General features: G+C 37.6%; 1 protein-coding gene across 3 annotated transcripts in view; it reads left to right on the forward strand.

Moving 5' to 3' along the window:
• ZNF385B (zinc finger protein 385B) overlaps window positions 1-20,422 on the forward strand; it is a 318,788-nt gene that overhangs the window by 231,397 nt on the left and 66,969 nt on the right. The gene's annotated exons all lie outside the window — the stretch shown is intronic.

A 20,422-nucleotide genomic window follows, 5' to 3' on the forward strand; every position in this document is an offset into this window, starting at 1 on the left:
ATTGGTTACACTGACCAGCTATGTTGTGCAAGATACTCCTTCTCCCGTAGGGGTTAGTCCAAACAATAGCCAGCATATTTCTTTTACAGATATTCCCACAAGTGACTTTTCACCTGTGGCTTTGAGCAGTTTTGACAGACTTCGGTGGCTTGAGAACCTTATTATTTCTGGGATACTATTCACATGCTCAAGAACACAATTTAGAGATACCAAGCCACATTGATTTTTCCCTACTACTAGAAAGAAAGGAAATGCTTTAACTACCTAGATACATTTTTATTTGGGACATATTTTAGATCTTAACAAACAGAATTTTTATTGGAAAACTACCGTGGATTATGTGAATGTGACTCTATTTTTTAAAAAGTACTTTAAAGCTACATATTAATTGTCTGCATGATACTTTGACATTCCCTTTAAAACATACAATAAAGATTAGTGAATTACCTACAATTACTAATGTTCTTCATTCAGGTCAGCTGACTGTTTATCTGAATGAAAGACATTTTATAGGCATGCCAAGTGGAACATGACACCTTTCAACAATAGAATTCAGCATAAAATCAGTCCACAGCCAAATGCTAAACTTGTAGGAAGAGAAAAGGTTAAACAGTTCAGGTGATTGTATGAATTGTTTGTTTAGTCAATAAATGCAGTCATTTGGGACCTGATGGTCTACATGAATTATACAGCATTATAGAAGCTGCCATAATCAAGAAAAAGAATTGCATTATCAACACCACCAGACAGTGAGCATTTGAAGTATTGCCAAGTGTTTCCTTTTGCAAACTTATCTTCTGTATGAAGTGAGACAGAAAGAGGATTTTTCCTCAAGGCTTGTAAATAAATCTGCTGATGGGCCTTCTGTCATGGCTTAGTGTCGTAAGGTAATTGGGGGGTAGGGGATCAGCCTTCTTTTTAAGGAGCACTGGCTGTGACTTAGCGAATAAACAATTGAAGTGAATGTTCACGTCTGTTTGGGTTTTTCAAAGACAACTCAAACAGTTTAAAAAAAGAAGAAGAAGAAGAAGAAGAAGGCATAAACAGGTGAGCATCATTTCTAGCGCAGTGGAGCAGTTCAGTGAGAGAAATCAGGCCTGCCCTGACCACTTTAATCCATCAGGAGTAACCACCCAAAACACCACATCGTGCCATTTCAAACAACTTGTACTCAAGCATGCCTGTTGTATCGTCTACTGAAACATGGGTGATACATTCCAAACATAACTGAATTAAACTACACTTCTTAAAACACTTACTAGGTGTTTTTATTTTGATTAATGTGCATTTAGAAGACAGCATTTGTAGCCACAGCAGAAGTCCAGCCACTGTCAGGCAGGCACTGATCATGTGGGTAGGGTAGGCCTGAATGGTTCCTACTGCAGCTCATTTTTTTTTTAACACAAATAATACATGGATACTTATTTCAAAGATTCAAATAAAACAGTAACATTCAAAGCAAAATGTGTAAGTCAGCATTCTCTGCCCTGTGTATATGTTTACTCCCTTTGCTAGAGGCAAGCACCCTTATAGGCATCCTTGTCTTCCCCTTCTAGAAGTGTGTTATGTACATACTTAATAGGAACCCAATCACAGTTGTCTTTCTACAACTGTGATGGAATGATCGGCACTATTCTCTAAGTTACTTTTTTCAACTATCAAAATGTCTTACGTATACTTCTGCATTCTTAAGGGCTATAAAAAATGGAAAGAATGTCTTCATAATTTTAAGGTAAAAATACGGTTTCATAATGGTTTACTAATGTTGTGTAGGGCTGATAGACATACTAACTTGCCTTTTTGTTTGTTCCATATAGCAATTAACATTACGAAATCTTTGAGAAAACCCAAAGCATAATTCTTTTTTTATAAAATTTTTTAATGTTTATTTATTTTTGAGAGAGAGAGAGACAGAGTGTGAGTGGGGAGGGGCAGAGAGAGAGGAAGACACAGAATTCAAAGCAGGCTCCAGACTCCGAGCTGTCAGCACAGAGCCTGATGCGGGGCCCGAACCCACAAGCCTTGAGATCATGACTTGAACTGAAGTCAGACGCTTAACTGACAGAGCCACCCAGGCACCCCAAGCCTAATTCTAATAGGAGCTCACTTTTTTTTCTTGAAAGAAAATAAATTAGTAATTTTCAAATGGAAATACTTTTGGTTATGATGAAGAATATAGCAAAGAACTACATGAAATGATCATTTTACTCTCTGTATTATATTACATCCAATGCATTTGGTGGGCGGAGAGTACTTCTTTCTGGTAGGATATTAAAAATTAAGTCACTGCAAGTGAGACCCTCTATCATCTGGTAAATAAATTAATTTATAGGATCATTGGACTACCTATGATTTTTCATTGAGTTACAGCTTCAATTACTCTACTCTTTTCCCTATAGACTATTCCATCCCAGTGTCTAACTCACCTCATAAATTTCCTAGGACAGTTTCATAAAAGTCATTGTCCACATTTTCCTAGGAAACATTTTTGTATCACTAATAGTAATTATACTAGATCATTGTATATTTGTGAGGTTTTCTATCCTTCAAAGAACTCAGACCTTAGAACATTTTAGTAGACCGTGATTATGATTCAGTTCCTATTGTCTAGAGGAGAGAGAGTTAGTAATGGAAGAACTGAGACTTGAATTAGAATCTCCTAACTTCAAAACTCATATTCCAGCTTGTCCGCGTCTTTGGATCTTTCGGTCCATGTTACCTCCCACATCATTCAGTGTGAACAAAGCTCAATCAGAAATCTTTTGTGCTCTTTTCTGGAAGCATGGTAGCCAATTTTCAGCAGAATCATTACATATAAAGAGGAAAGAATTTTTTGAATGTGTAAAAAACAGAATATATTTTAAAAAGTTGTAATTTCTTGTTAGCAAATTTTAAAAACCTATTCCATTCAGTAGTCCACTTGTTCTTTGAAAGGCAAGGTGAATGCTATTATAATCACTTTCTTTTTAACCAAAGATAGTATTAGTAACTATAAGAAATATATTTTAACTCGTAATTATTATCAGAAGAATATAAACACTGTACTCTCATACCATAGCTCAAAGTTTTAGAATTTTGAAGTTCTGCTGTCTTCTTTAAGCAGATTTTTAAAAATGCATATAAAGTAATGGTTTCCTCCTATTTTTGTAGGGGAGTATGATAATGTTACATGAGAATTTTAGCAAGAATGAAATGGGATTCTGTCATATTCCAAAATGGGATACTTGCCTGTTGTATATTAAATGGTACACAATGAAGAGACATGCTTCACAGCATTCATTTAGTGGCTGTCTTACCATCTACCCCACGACTGACAAAATCTCTCTCAGTGTTTACATGTGAAGAATAAGCAAATAATTCAAGACACTGTCCAAGCGGAGCTATGAAGAGACATGCTAGGAAAGGCAGAGTGTAGATCACTGATACTTTCTGATGGGCTGCATGTCAAGGATGCATGTCTGGAGAACAATGATGTTAACTCTGCACTTCAGCAGTTTTACTTTACAGGGGGGCTGTTTTGAGTCACTTACAGGTAAAAGGCTCTGCAAACCACAACAGCAATGTTTAAAGATCTCAACCTTTATATCTAAAGCCTAATGGGCTTCTTTGCCTAGCTACCTATTAATGCTCACTTCCACCACTGCCCCACCTTCAACCATTTGTCGTTCAGGGCCAACTTAGATATCACCTCCCTCACAGGAAGTTTTCTGTGATCTGCGAGTCTGCATTAAGTGCTATCCTCTGTATTTCCAGGGTACCCCCGAATTACCTCCATTATAGCAGTTGTCACACTATAGTCTAATTACCCAATTATCTATATTCACTAGAATGTCAGATCCTTGAGGACAGGGCCTATGGTATGTTCATCGCTGGATGCCTGGTATCTGGCTCGAGAGCTCAGTAAAACTTTTCTGAAGGGAAGGAAAAAAGGAGGGAGGAAAGGGGCCCAGTTTTTTGCTTCTCAATGCACATGCTCCCCTACCCAGCAAAGGAAACACCAACATTTCTGAGCCGTATCTACGCATGAGGTATTAAGCCTAAGTGTTCACTTTCATTTGTATTTCTCTGGGAACTGTCATCCTTTTTTTAACTTGAGGACAATAATTAGTTACAAATTTTTCTGCAGCTCTAGTTCTGGCTTCCTCTGTGTGGATGGTATGGAAGCTTTGCAAGTATCTACTACATTTCTTGTCCTGGGTCCTACTCTTAAGAGCAGTTAGTTTAAAAAGAAAATTATTCATTACTGGGTTTTATTGAAAACATAATATATGCACTAACGAGTACTGGATTTGATGAAGAGGATAAACAAAATAAGTAAAACAAAAATTCCCTAGTGTGCAAGAAACTTCTAAGAAATAGAATGAAAAAGACTAGAAAAGGAAAGATAACAAAAACCAAGAAATATAGGCAAAGTAAAAATAGTTACTGAACTTTACAGTATTATAGAAGAGCTAGAAAGAATGATTTTTTTTGTATCCCAGTAGAGCTATTTTCATTATTTTGTTTTTCACTTTGATTACATTTGTCAAATGCTTCATGGTCATCCTTTAGTTACTGTACATAATGTTTTGCAGCTACCAAAATATATTCAATTATTTCTATTAGAATTGGAATTTCTCATTTCCTTTACTGTGGATCCAATTGTTATCTTCATTCAATCCAGATAATACCTGGTATTTAATATCTGGTGTTTAACAAGCAGGTAATACATGATGTTTAATTCTCCATAAGAAGAGGCTGCTTCAGAATTGAAATAAATTGCATATTTAACGGGATGGATAGTATCAACTTATTATGATAAAGTAAGTCCATTAAGAAGCCAGGTCCACACACATACTGCCATGGACTGAGTGTTTGTGTCCTCCTCCCCAAATACATATTTTGAAGCCCTAACACCTGCAGATGGTATTTAGAGATGGGGTTTTTGAGAAGTGTTTAGGGTTAGATGATCATGAGGGTGAGGCCCTCATAACGGGATTAGTGCACTTATAAGAAGAGACCACAGAGAGCTTTCCCTCTCTCTACCATGTGAAGACATAGTGAGATAGCAGCCGTCTGCAGCCAGGAAGAGAGCTCTCACCAGGACCTGAAGATGCTGGTGCCCTGATCTCAGACTTCCAGTCTCCACAATTGTGATAAAATATATTTCTGTTGTTTAAGCCACCCACTCTATGGTATTTTGTTATGGTAGCACAAGCAGTCTACGGCATATATGCAACTTATATATTGTATGTGATGATAATAGGTCAAGTTCCTTTTTAACAGCCACATACTGGATACATACACAGATGTATTTGTGTGAGTCTCCATAGCTATAGATATAATCACAAGCCACCTCAAGACCACAGTCACCTATCAATTTCTCTGCTGATTGGTAGGTATTTTCCATGTCTACTATTTCAGATGTCTTTTTGAGTCCTGCCTTGTTTTTGCAACTGCTCTAGGAAAGCATGAGCACAATAGCATCACAGATGCTTTATTGCAAGAGGCTCAACAATCTTATTTTTGTGAAAAATAATCTGATTTTTCCTACATACCTTGAAATTATTTTTTCCTGACACATTAACAAATTTGTGGAACAGAATAAAGATGATTTCTAAGCATACAGTCCCAAATCACTGTATGCCTCTGAATCACCCATGCCAATCTGTGAAATGATCTATATATCTACTGTTTGTCATTCTAAACCCTTGAGTTTCTAGGCCATCCACAGTTTGGTAATCTCAATGAATATTTGAATTTTTTTTTTTTCTTGGGACTTGTGGGTGGCTTAGTTGGTTAAGCATCAGACTTTGGCTCAGGTCATGATCTTACAGCTCGTGAGTTAGAGACCCATGTTTGTATCTGCATGGACAGCTCAGAGCCTGGAACCTGATGCAAATTCTATGTCTCCCTCTTTCTCTTCCCCTTCCCTACTTGTGTTTTCTTTCTTTCAAAAATAAGTGAACTTTAAAATTAAAAAAAAAGCTCTAAAATTTTTCTTTCTTGTACCAGAAATAATAATATATTTATCAAGGAGGTACAAAATAAAGAAATTGGGAATCAAAATCACATTTATTTTGCTATTAATTCATGCCATGTTTCTCATGATGTTTTACGTAAGGAAACCTGAAGTAAGCCAAAACATTTAATTTTTAAATCTATCTTTAATACTTTTACTATCTAATGAAGTCTTGATTTAAACATTTGGATACATACTTTTTTATCTGATTTTTTTTTCATTTAATTTAAACAAAATATTTTATCTCTGCTAATGTAACCAACTGTGAGGTTTTGTTTTGTTTTGTTTTGTTTTGTTTTTTTAGCCATTTAAGCCTTCTTTTTTACTCTAGTAATGCTTTGCTCTCATTAAAAAGTTATATATTCCCTATTTCCTAGGATGTTAGTATGTCCAGCTACTCGAAATGATACATTTGTCCAAATAAAAAAATAGAATGAAATAGAGATAAAATAAATAAAATAAAATGGATAAGAAAATAAATAAAATAAAAAAGAGAATATGGTTGAATTTTTATTTTCATGATATGCTTAAAATATATTGAAGGATCCTATTCTTCTATATGTTCTAATGAAATGTATGTTAGAATATGCCAAGTTGAAATTTTCCATGGTTACTGAAATTTACTTAAAGAGGGGGAGGGTGAAGGCCTGTTGCTGGACTTAGAAAAGTGAATAGCAACACCCTAGATCATTTGAAAAAAAATGTTTATAGGAAATCTTTGAAATGTCGTATAAAACTAACAAAGATTTTGTACAAATATTTAAGCATAAATTCCTGCCTGGAAATTTTTACCACTCTATTCAATATGACAGAGAAAAATTATGTAAACATGACCTGGGAGGAAAAAAACTACATCGTGACCATCTATCTATACTATTGTCTCCCTCTTCAAACTACAAACATATCTTTTAAAAATTTAAGTCATGTCCTTTGCCCTATTCAAAAGTGTCAAGATTTACCTGTTAAAGTCTTTGTGTTCAAAGCTCCCTTTACTCACTGTTGAAGCCTCTTTAGAATATGTAGATATTATTTATATGGTATGTATACATATATGTTTATATAACGTATGGTCATATGTCTTCTCTCTCCCTAAATAAATTATTTGTCTGTGGCATCTAGGAAAAGGCATTCATTCACAACCACTCACTAAATGTCTATGCATGCCAGTCATTGTGCTAAGAGTTACAGTGAATAAGACAGAAGCTGCTCACTGTCTGATAGACATTACTTCTTCCTCTTGTAAAATTCACCATAACATAATAGAGGATATTGTTGATAGTCAAGAGTCAATTCAGTTGATTAAGCTGCCAATAAACATTAGATTAAGACCTTGATGGGCTCTTATGCAGTAAGGGAACACAAGGTTTCAGAAGCCTGTGAAAAGAGGCATCTATAGTCCCACCACGCTATGTCCTCTCACATGTCCCTTTCATTATCCCAGTCTCAACCTCACATGGCTCTGGGACCTCATCTTCAGTGCTAGGGTTTCAAGGATTATGTGTACTTGGAGGGCACATCAGATTTTCTGGCAAGACAGGTCTTCAGTTTTGGCGCTGTCCCAGCACAGCATTTTTCAAGAGTAGAGTCAACTTGGAAAAAGTGTCTATGTCAGGCCATCTTCTTAAAATAATTTATCTTATTCTTAACAAATCTCCAGTTAATTAAAAGGAGAAGAAACCAACAACAACCTTTTTCTTAGCTTCTCTCAGTGACCAAGTCTTTAAGTGCCAATGATAAAGTAGGGGAGCTTAATAAATATAAAAAAGTAGCAAAATATTATTGTACCAAACATTCCCTTCAGCCCAAAATGTTATTTCCAAATTGGTTGCTCTATAAACATTAATTGATGGTGGTGTTTTCTGGAAAACTTTTATCAAAAATTTGGGAATCCATCCAATAGCCAACAGACTGGGCTTTTTCTTTTTCTTTTCCTTTTTCCTCCCCACCCCCCCCCCCCCCCCCCCGCCTTCCATCTAGATTCTTGTATTCAGAATTAGGTCTTAAAACTCTTTGGGGGAAGGAAAAACATGTTTTGGAATATTCCAATCCCTTTACTTTTAGAACTGTCATTGAGGGTGCTAAAGATGAATTGGAGTGCTATTTAGCAATCTGTGAAGTTTCAACATCTTTGCGGAACCAAGTAGGAATCTTGGAAAAATATATTTTTCACAGATTTAGCTGTCAGTTTAGATGTTCTTACCTTCCTTTTTATGTTCTGATGCTTGAAAAAAGATTGGGAAAACTTAAATTATATGAACACTTTGTTTTCATGGAATTCTAGTATCAGAGGGCTTTAACATATTTTCAAGACATTCTAGATTAATTCTTCTAACATGCTCACATATAAAATAGGCTATATGTGTCATTGTTGCCCCCTTTTTGCAAAATGGAAGATTGAAGAATATAATCCAGGCTTCACATTTCTTCCAGTAGATAGCTCTGCCACTGAAAAGGGAAAAAAGCTAAATATTAGACAAGCAAGAGCTGGTCTCCACCCTGACATATTTTTAATTTAAATGTGTATCTTTCTAACAAGTTATTCATGTGGGACGTATTTAAGTACCCAAAAAATCCTTTTGGCTCCTAAAGTCAGATTTAAAAAACTCTCATTTGATGTGTATTCTATTTATTTTATTTTTTAAGATTTTATTTTTTTTATTTTTTTTTTAATTTTTTTTTTCCAACGTTTATTTATTTTTGGGACAGAGAGAGACAGAGCATGAACGGGGGAGGGGCAGAGAGAGAGGGAGACACAGAATCGGAAACAGGCTCCAGGCTCTGAGCCATCAGCCCAGAGCCTGACGCGGGGCTCGAACTCACGGACCGCGAGATCGTGACCTGGCTGAAGTCGGACGCTTAACCGACTGCGCCACCCAGGCGCCCCTTTAAGATTTTATTTTTAATCTCTACACTCAACATGGGGCTCGAATCCACAACCCCAAGATCAAGAGTCACATGCTCCACCAACTGAGCCAGCCAGGCACCCCTGCAAGTATATTCTACTTAGAAGATAGACTTGTCTTGTCAGTCTCATACTTTTTTCTTACTGTGAATAGTTTCTACAGCCAAGTAATGATGTGAGTGTTGTAGTAGGACACATATCTGATCTCTTTCACAGGTTTATAGTTTACAATAATTAGAGGTGTACATTAAGTCTCCATTAATTATAAATATGTGTCTGGGTCTAATTTATCTTTTTTTCATGTAGACATCAAACATTCATAGTATGTAAATTGATTCATTTTCATAATAATATAATCAAACCCCAAAAAACCTTCGTTTCCCAAAAATGAGCTGAAGCTATTAGAGGCTAAAATGATTGGTAACACCACTATTACATAGTGTATACTTAATTGTCAATTTTGAAGTACTCACCTTCTAAAGAGGTGTTGGCATTCATTTAGTCAGTCACTCATTCATGTGTTATATCTCACCTCCTCCCCAAAGCCACCTGGAATGTTCTCTCTGATCTCAAAGAAGTAATTCTGTTTGCCTTGTTCCAAAGTAAATCTGTAGCTATCCTACCTGGTCTTGATGCTGCTTCATGCCACGTGGGGAAGCAGGAGGCAGAGTGAAGGACAGTGAGCTACTTCTTTGCACAGGGGAAGAGCATTGGACTGGGAGCCAGAACACTCATTCATATCTGGACTCATTCTCTTTGATCTGGAGAAAGTCACTTAGCTCCACTTTTCCTCATTTTAAAACCAGAGGTGATAATACCTTCCTAATCTATATCATATTATGAAAATTTAAGTTTAGTATGTTTATGGAGAGTTGAGAATATGACTGAATATTTAGAAAATTTCTGAAATTTAGTGTGACTCTGTGAAAAAATCATAACTATACAACCTATCACCATATTATTTTTTAAGATTTTATTTTAAAATAATCTCTACACCCAATGTGGGGCTCAAACTCACAACCCTGAGATCAAGAGTCGCGTGCTGTAGGGACTAAGCCAGGCGGGCACCCCATTGTATCATCATATTATTTTTAACAATCTAAAATTCCATGAATATCAAATGAGATCATGTTTATGAAAGGACTCTTAAAATGGCAAAGCTCTATTCTTATAAATAATATTAATATTAATATTTCTATCCCTTTGATCTCATCTTCCTAGCCAATTACCTTAAACAAACCAAGCTATATTCATCACTGGGGCTGGCTTTGTGCATTAGAGCAATCCTAATTAAGGTAGATGCTAAAGATATATACATGGCTAAGACCTGGTTCTTGAGTTTAAAACATTTACACTCAGCTTAAAAGAGTTGTGCTTGGTACTAAGCAAGTACTCAATTTACATTAGCTGAATGAGATAGTACTAGGGCATACTTAAAGATCAGAATCACCTGACTGCCTAAAAGCAATGAAGAGACGCTATAGCCGAATTTGGAGGAGGGCTAGGGAGAAGGTATAGAGTGGAGGTGGGGAATAACCATACTGGTTTGGTTGCATTCCAGTTTGCCTGTTTACTTTCAATGATATTTAGACTTTAAAGGCTATGGATAAAGGTATTTTGAACCTGAGAGCTGTGCACTTAGGACACATTGTCATTGACTCCTAAGATGTAACAATGTTTTCTATTACATTTTTAAAATACGCTTGACTTCCAAACATAGAACCTTTATTCTCACATTATTCATTAAACGACTAGTAGTTAATGTAACAGTTTAAAAAAGATTTTAAACCCACTCATAGAAGCCAACATATTAAATTATCCTTCATCTATTGATAATGGAAATTTATTCTAAAAATTATTTGGACTTCTGACAATTAGAGATCTCCATTGACTCTGTGTCCCCCCTTTTTCCTGAATTTCAATTGCCAATCTATGAGAAGAACCCATTTAACCTGTGTTCTGAGCAGTGGCATCTAACTGTAAGTTTGGTGCTTATTCAGAAAAGATTTTGTATTCTATCCCAAAATATTATATAGACATTAAGAGTATGCACATATGTATGAAAAACATTTTTTTCTCAGAATACAACTATCAGCCCAAATAAAAAGTTAAAAATTTTATAAGCCAAGATAACCATAGCTAATAGCTAATAGGAACAGCAGAGAAATAAATCAATCTTCACACTTGTGTGAGGAGAAAAAAGGCTCGAAACAGATATATTTTCAATCCATTCCTTCATAAAATAACGTTCAAGAAAAACAGCCTATAGCCCATAGCTCATCCCTCCTTGTGCAATCAGACACTCCATTGTCTTCAGAGGGAGACCTGCTGCCTCACAGGCCTGGCCCCTCTTATGGGTGAATAGCTTCTGAAGAAGCATTGTGACATCTGGATGTGGAGTTCTTTGAGGCTGCAGTTCTGGGGAGAACCATCATTTTGTTACAGAGCAAGAGTTCTATCTGAATTTCCTGGGAATCGGTCATCACAGGAAATTATCAGCAATTCATGGACTTTCCTTTTTGCGTTTGCTTCGGCCTCGAGGGTAATCACAAAAGATTATAGTCTCCATTTCAGCTTTCATATCACTGAAATATTCTTCTCTGCCGAGAGCATGATTGATTTCCAGAGGCCAGCTTTTAACCCCGAGCTTCAGGAGGCCGGTTGCACTGCAGTAGTTTGATAACTGCCAACAATTGTTCTTGTGATACTGTTCTGTTGTGAAGCAGAAATTTGGTGATTCCTGGATAATTACACAAACCCTTTTAAATCATGTGATATATCCACTTCTTGTGTTGTTAGGTATAGGTATTTGTTCCATTTGAGTAAAGATGTTAAAGGCTGGTGGAGACAAAAGGGTGAATAAAAATTTCAGGCGAGTGTTATGAAGGCTTTGATGTGCCAAGCATCCTGATTGGCTGATTTTCAGAATGGAAAACAAAATAATTTAAAAATAGTTCTGAGAATCTTCATAAGGAGTAGATAGATTATAAACACAAATGGTTTTGGCTCCATAATGTGAAAACTTTTCATGAATGTTACTGAGGGATTCTGTATTTCACGACAACTTGTTATGTGGTGCATGTAGGTTTTTATCCATGGCTTGACTAGGAAATGTTGATGCAATATCCACGGCCAAAATATAAGCAAACTAGACACATTTGCACATGGTGATTTCATTTTCTGTATTCATTTTTCTCTTATATATGTTGCTTTATTCAGAATATATAGAGGCAGAAAAGGCTTTGTGTATATTTGAAACAAATCTAGTGGATAAGATAGCTTTGCCTAGAAGTGACTACATTTCCTTCCAAATTCAGAAGAAAAGGAAGACAGTTCAGTTCAGACTACTTTTAGTTTGAACTGTAGCTTCCTTGCAATACCTAAAAATGATTATAAATCAAATGGATAAATGTCAAATGTCAAGCTGTACCATTAACAGAGCATTATTCAATGAAGCAATTATCATTGCAGAGAACAGAGTAGGGCACAATATGGGAGCTCTTTATTTTACTTTACAAGTGTGGTATATTTTGTATAGTATAAATGCAGGGTTGGACCCCAAACCTTTTTTTGCTGAGAAGAGTTAATATGTATACACGTCCATACAAAAAGGCAATAGCAAGATGAATATATGACATAAAATATTTTTGATGTCACCTGTCCGGAAAACCACTCCAGGACCACTTTCCTAATAAAAGCCCTAAAATGTTAAGTGTTATAAGATAAGCTTGCAAGGAAGAGGACCAGTAGAATCCACCTTGATGTAATCATGGAAATCTTGGATGGGAATCAGGAAACAAGAACAGATAAAATATAGGATGCTCAGTTGAAGTAAAATTTCAGCTAAACAACAAATTATTTTTAGTATAAGAATATCCTATGCAATGTTTGGCAATACATATATTCTTAAAAAAATTATTTGTTGGTTTTTTTTTAATGTTTTATTTACCTTTGAAAGGCAGGGAAGGGCAGGCAGAGAGCTGGACAGAGGATCTGACACAGGCTCTGTGCTGACAGCAGTGAGCTTGATGTGGGACTTGATCTCACAAATCATGAGATGATGAGCTGAGCCAAAGTTGGACTCAACAGACTGAGCCACCCAGGCACCCCCAAAAAACGATTTGTTGTTTATCTGAAACTCAACTTTGAGCACCTTATAATTTTATTTGCAAATCTGGCAATTGTAGCAAGAGATCTGGGTTCTGGTCTTGGCTGAAGAGGTTCAAGCAACTCACTAAAATTCTCCAAATCTTTTCTTATTTTCACGTGAGAAAGCTGGACTAAAGTCAGGCTGGTGGGTGTGGGGCCTGGCCTACCGGTTTTACCCAGCACGGTTTTCAGTGTTTGTTGTATTGAATTTCCAGTTAGGATTCTGCTTTGGGAGGGAGGGTGTTCTGGGGCTCAAACTAAAACAAATTAAAAAACAATTTGAAAATGTAGATGATCTCTGACATTTTGCCACTGCGTAAGGAGAGTATGGCAGGGAGAGTAAGAGCCCGAGATGCCCAGGATTGGAGCATTGCAGCTTGTTACCTTGCATGGAGCCTTGTCAGTCTTCAACTGTCAGGTTTCTTCCTGGCGCAACGGTTAGAAACGTGTTGTCCTGCATTTGGGGAAAAAACATTCCATTTCCACTTTGCTTTGCAGAATGAAGAATACATCCCAACACGCCTGGGTTTCTGATTTTGCACTTCTTCCTGCCAAGTGGGGTTTTCTTTTCATCTTCTACCTTTTTAATTTGTGTCACGGACCTGTTTTGCCTCAGCATTGGGATATATCTGATTAGTTACTGAACAGCTTTTCAAACTTAGCTTTGACAGAATGGTTTTGAGAGGATGTCAGTTAATGTATTTGGCTGCTTGGGAAGCATATTGATTTTTAAATCAAAAAAGCTCATCACTTCCCTAGTCTCTTAGAAAGCCTTTGTAACATTTTTTTAGCCTGTTTACCAGAACACGGGCAAACATATTCTTACTTATACATGGAGACTTACACTGCTAACTTTTAAAGCTACATTTGTAAGTATCAGCAAGTAGTCTTTAGTTACTTGTATGGCATTTTTTTTTCTCCTAAGGTATGAAGAATTTTATTTTTTGAAAAGATATTTCTCAGATTTACTTTTGGCACTCAATGTTATGTTATAGCAGTTTAATCTGGAAGACAAAGTTTTGGAGGATATTTTCAAGTCACTATTTTAAAAACAAATGGAAAGGTCAAAAACAAAGTGCCTATCTTCTATCTCAGATATATTAGCCTATCCTTCCATACTTCAGGATGGGATGTCTTTTTCCAATGTACTGTAGAATAATCGCTTCTCACGATCTGTCTTCAAATGAATCTCTATCTTTTGGAGTATTTTGCGCATCTATTGAAAAGCTATTCTCGGGGCGCCTGGGTGGCGCAGTCGGTTAAGCGTCCGACTTCAGCCAGGTCACGATCTCGCGGTCCGTGAGTTCGAGCCCCGCGTCGGGCTCTGGGCTGATGGCTCAGAGCCTGGAGCCTGTTTCCGATTCTGTGTCTCCCTCTCTCTCTGCCCCTCCCCCGTTCATGCTCTGTCTCTCTCTGTCCCAAAAATAAATAAACGTTGAAAAAAAAAAAAAAAAAGAAAAGCTATTCTTCAGTCCATAATCTCAAAATAATATATTTCTCTTTTTTTATTTTTAAAATGTTTTAATTTATTTTTGACAGAGAGAGAAAGAGACAGAGACAGAGCATGAGTGGGGGAGAGGCAGAGAGAGACACAGAATCTGAAGCAGGCTCTGAGCTGTCAGCACAGAGCCCAAAGCGGGGCTCGAACTCACAAACCACAAGATCGTGACCTGAGCTGAAGTCAAAAGCTTAACTGACTGAGCCACCCAGGTGCCCCTCTATTTCCTTTTTTATTTTGCCGTGAGAAGAGACAACACTAAATGACACAGGAAACAACTGATCGATTTAGTTTAGATTCTCTTGGTGAATCCAGTTCCTGTTCCCATCACTCTGAATCATGTACTATAACTTTGTTAGTGTTGGGGGGGGGGGCAGGCAGGTAACATAGTTTATTATCAACTTTGCATATCTTAGGCTTTTTTTTTTTTAATTAATTTGTTTTGAGAGAGAGAGAGGAGGTTAGGGAGGGGCAGAGTGAGAGGAAGAGAGAGAATCCCAAGCAGGCTCAACACTCTCAGTGCAGAACCCAGTGTGGGGCTTGAACCCACAAAACGTGAGATCATGACCTGAGCCAAAATCAAGAGTTAGATGCTTGGGCGCCTGGGAGGCTCAGTTGGTTGAGCATCCGACTTCAGCTTGGGTCTTGATTTCACAGTTCATGAGTTTGAGCCCCGCCCGCATTGCACTCACTGCTGTCAGCAAAGGAACCCACTTTAGATCCTCTGTTCCCCTCTCTCACTGCCCCTCCCCAACTTAAGCTCACTGTCTCTCAAAAATAAATAAACTTAAAAAAAAAAAGAGTTGGATGCTTTACCGAATGAGCCACCCAAGTGCCCCAAGCTGTTTTTGAAATTTGAATATTTATTGAGTTGCTATTGAGAAATAGAGATACTTTGAAGGTAGTAACTTTTTCACAGAAAAAAATATTAATAGCATTTATCATTTTCTTCTTTGCTATTAAAATTCATAGTAGAGCTAAATTCTTATTAATTTCCTAAAAGATTCCAGGTAGTTTTCATTTTTCTTAAAAATTTTCTAAATTTTCTTACATTCTGTCATAAGGGCATCTAAGAATTTTGTAAGAATTTTTTTGTTATTTTATCTTTGACAGGCATTACAGATCTTTCATATCTGTATGCACCTACTGGCCAAAAAATATTTTAGTTACAGGAACATCAACTCTGAAAGATAATACAAAAAACTTTCAAGAACTTTCTTCACATCCTGATGGAAAAACACCTCTGCTAATGGTTTCCAGTCACATCGAAACATTTGCTTATTTAAGAATGGAAACAAAGAAAAGCGCTGGGTTTTCTTAGGAGATGTAATTCAGCTCATTACCTTAATGCTTTTTCCCTGCATTGAAAAGGAGCAGTTACTATTGGAGTTGAGGGTGGTCTGGGCATTACATTAACCAATTAGACATTTCCAAATGCATTGTTTAACCTGAATATGGGTAATGTGCAATAGAATGTTTTAGTTTACTTATCTATTGTTTGAATAGGAACATCAACACCCAAAACGTTGCATATGTGTGTCCATGCAATGAGGTCTGAGAGAACCTTCAGTTAAGTCTCATACCCATTGCAGACATAAATTGAAAGTCTTATTTGTTAAACTGAACTTTTTGAAATGCTCTTTGATGTGGCTTCTTAAATTACTCAGCGGCATAACTACAGCTTTGCTGCATCACCCTTAATCCCTGGCAGCATGGAAAATCACCAGGCATGTGGAGCCGCCAGGAAAATGGAACATTTTACATTTGTACTGACCACATTGGTTTCATACAAGGATGTACTGTCAAAATTAGACGTGCGGCTTCCGTAGGGCACCCAGGTCTAAGCTTGCAGCATCTCCCACTAACAAAATAACTACTGTCTAAAAAAGAACTTAAAATGTATTCCTTCTACTCAGAATAATTTTAAAATTATCTGTCAAAGGTATTAAACTGGTTTTCCACTAAAGAGAGGGAAGTGGTGAAATCACCCATTCATTTGCTTTTAGTTTTTGCTTTTACCATTTAGTAACTCCTTAAAGTTCTAAGAGTGTTAAAATGAAAAATATTTTTTATTATTTTAGCGAGGGAGCACATGTGCATAAATGGGGGAAAGAGGCAGAGGGAGAGAGAGAGAGGGAGAGGGAGGGAGGGAGGGAGAGAGAGAGAGAGAGAGAGAGAAAATGAATCTTAAGCAGGCTCCACTCTCAGCATGGAGCTGAATTCAGGGCTCAACCCCATGACCCTGGTATCATGACCTGAACCGAAATCAAGAGTTAGTTGCACAACCGACCGAGCCACCTGGGCTCCTCAAAAAAACATTTTCTTGTAATATCTTCATAACTGTTAGATCGTGGACCAAATATGTACTTACCTAAAAAACACAAGAAGTAACATACTCATTTTGCTATTCGCTAAATACCAGGCCAACTGCACTGCACAGAAACCCACTAGGAAGGTTTCCAGGTGAGAGGCCTCTAGCACTTAGCCCTCATCTTTAGAGAGCTTCCAAAATGCAGATCACTGTAGTTTCCCTTTCCCTTGGGAAATGATGATGAGTGTAGTGGCTCTGACAACCAGCTGTTATCTTGGTACTTGGTAGTTAAAGGACATCCTCTGCAGAAATCTCACAGACCACTTTGAAAGCTGAAGAACATGCCCCTTACTTTTACCAGGTGTATGATTCTGAATTCTGTATCAACTTCCCTAAATCATGGAGTAATGTCATTATTTTTACATATTTGGTATGGATTTGTATGTAAAAGTATCAATCATAGTTGTATCAAGACAACCAAAATGTTTTTAGGAATTATCTGTGGTATAATATTGTGGGTTTTTTTTTCCCATTCCCCTATCTGATTTTTTTAAGGTACTTGAAACACTCTGATAATACCTTACTTATCACTTTAGATATATGGGTCTGTTCACCTACAACATTGTACTTTTGAAGCCTTGCCTTCATTGTTTGTCCAATTCCTAAAACAGTGCATTATAGCCAAGTAATCAACCTTTGTTAAATCAATGAATTTTCAAGAAATGATAGTGTTTGTGCAAATTGCAAACCATGCATTTATAAAAGTATGATGTGTTAGAAAAGGAGCAAAAAGTCTCAAGGACTGTCTAGGTTGATATGAAACACTTAACCTCTAAAAATGTTGCCCCTTTTACTATCAGAGTGATCTTGAATTTTATTTAGGAAGAAATCTTGAAATTTATTAAGGCAGAAACACAAATCTCTTAGCATTCTACATTTGTTTTTATTCATCCAAAAATAAAACTAAGTTGGAATTTCTCCAAAACGCTCCTGGAAAATGCAGTTTAATTTTTCTTTCCAAATAGGTCTTCAAAATAGATCACAGGGTACTTTTGCTTACTCAGTCATCCTTACTGTCACTGAAATATACAATCTTGCTTGATGAATCCCAGAGCTTTTCAAAGAGGTCTGACAATATGGAATTTCAATGAAAGATGTCAAGCTTTCTAAATTAATTTAAACAAAAAAGGGGAGGTGGATGAAATTCTAATCTGTGCTCTACTCTGATTGGTTGCTTCAAATATCTGGGCCGACTCCACTCATATTTTCTATACAGAATAATACTGGCCACCATTAGGGAGACCCTAGAAAGGGATCCTGGGATTCCATTTCATTTCTGCGCAATCACGTACCTCAAAATACTTAGCAGTCTACAATATTTGATAAAGAAGTAGTAATAGCCGTAGTAGGAATAGCTTTATTGAGACTAAGACTAAGATATAATGTGGCCTGTAATTTTCTTAGGTGTGTGTTGTGTTACTTTATTTTTTTTTTAATTTTTTTTTTCTTCAACGTTTTTTATTTATTTTTGGGACAGACAGAGACAGAGCATGAACGGGGGAGGGGCAGAGAGACAGGGAGACACAGAATCGGAAACAGGCTCCAGGCTCCGAGCCATCAGCCCAGAGCCTGACGCGGGGCTCGAACTCACGGACCGTGAGATGGTGACCTGGCTGAAGTCGGACGCTTAACCGACTGCGCCACCCAGGCGCCCCTGTTGTGTTACTTTAGACTCTATATCAGTTCTGAATGACTGCTTAACTTTCTAGTAGAGGAATGGTATCCCATTGTAGTGGGGACACAATGGATTTGGTTTGCAAGGCACAGCCAATGTGTGGTTTCAGCAAAAAGCTGGGGATATGTGGGGGAAGCACCTTTCCAGACATACCACTCCTGGTTGAATCAACAGTCTGTGGAGAGAGTGGCACGCCATTTGTCTTCCTTTCAGTGACAATGACGGCATCCACGTGGACCCCTCTCAGGGTGCTCTGGGTAGGAGAAGCAGTGTCAGTCAGTATGGCAAGTCTCTGCACTTACACATTCCAGATGCAAAAATGCAGGTCTCATGGTAGCGTGCAATTCCAGTGCGATGTTCCATGTGGTTTACTTTTATTGAGCTTTCTGATTTGAAATCCCAAACAGTACAAAGCTGCGGTGGTTGTGTGAATGTTGCCAGTGATATGCACTTGTTTCTATTTCTTGATCTTTGAGAGAAGAAATGTGTCTTTGTGATTGTTGTGTCCGTTTTGTTTCTATTTAAGTTTTCAAGGATTTTAAAAAAGTAAATAATAGTAAGGCATGTGGTCAGTGTATCCAAATATAAAAGGCAAAACCTTTTTTTTTTTTTAACAGTTTTTTTTTTTTTTTTCCAACGTTTATTTATTTCTGGGACAGAGAGAGACAGAGCATGAATGGGGGAGGGGCAGAGAGAGAGGGAGACACAGAATCGGAAACAGACTCCAGGCTCTGAGCCATCAGCCCAGAGCCTGACGCGGGGCTCGAACTCCCGGACCGCGAGATCGTGACCTGGCTGAAGTCGGACGCTTAACCGACTGCGCCACCCAGGCGCCCCGGCAAAACCTTTTTTGAAGGAACTGCAGAGGAGTATTACTCTTCAGTGATGTAGCCATCACTTTTAAATGTGTCACTTCATTATATTTGACATTTTAATGAGCCCCTATTGTCACATTCTTTTCCATAAATCTGAATTTTAAAAAGGAAGGGATGAAAAACTGTCATTCTTTCTGTACTATTGTAATTTGATAATATTGCCCTTAAAAAAATGATGCTTTGCCAAACTTCCAGAAAGTCCTACATCACAGGGTTTAGTAGTTGAGGTCCTCTGGGCAGTAAATCAAGGGCAGGTGTAAATGATGACCATCCCCTGCTGTGTGTAATCTCTGAGTGTTCCCTCTAAGTATTTTTTTCTGGGTGCAAGTCCAATGGTTACAATGGGGAAGGAGGACAGGACACCCCCAATTTTTACATATGGCTCTCCTGAAGTTACAGAAGAAGAAATGGGCTTATTCTAAGAGTGACAAAAATGGATCAGAAACAGGAAAACCCAGACTTCCCTCTTCAGGAAACTTACTTAAGCATCAAGAAGGCCTTCTGTGTAGCTGGAGTAGACAACCGCCTTCCAGGCTGCAGAAGCTCTAGAAACACTCACCCTTCCTTCAAATCTCACACCCATCAGCAGCACCACCCACGCTGCCTGTCATCCCTGCTCCGTGTTCCATTAGCGGGGAGCAGCGTGGGAGAAGACTCCTGCCTGAGTTTGAATCCTGGCTTCAGACCTTTGGACTCAGGGGTGACAAGCTATTAAATCTCTCAAAGCCTCAGATTCCTCATTTGTAAAGGAGAATGATAATCTTATCTGCCTTGTGCGATGGTGGAGACTGCACAAAATAATCCCTTTGGGTAATTCCTGGCGCGTGGTAAGAGCTCTATAAATCTAAGCTGCTCTTATGATGTTTATTGTTATTCCACAGCTAAAAAAGGAAATGAAAGGAAAACACCCCTAGGAGGGTAACGCATTGACATCACTGTTAAAGGGAGGAT

This window comes from Lynx rufus, unplaced genomic scaffold (genome assembly GCF_022079265.1).
Source record: "Lynx rufus isolate CCGP_SWC_20201006 ecotype Redwood Valley unplaced genomic scaffold, mLynRuf1.p SCAF_2, whole genome shotgun sequence".
Taxonomy (NCBI): domain Eukaryota; kingdom Metazoa; phylum Chordata; class Mammalia; order Carnivora; family Felidae; genus Lynx; species Lynx rufus.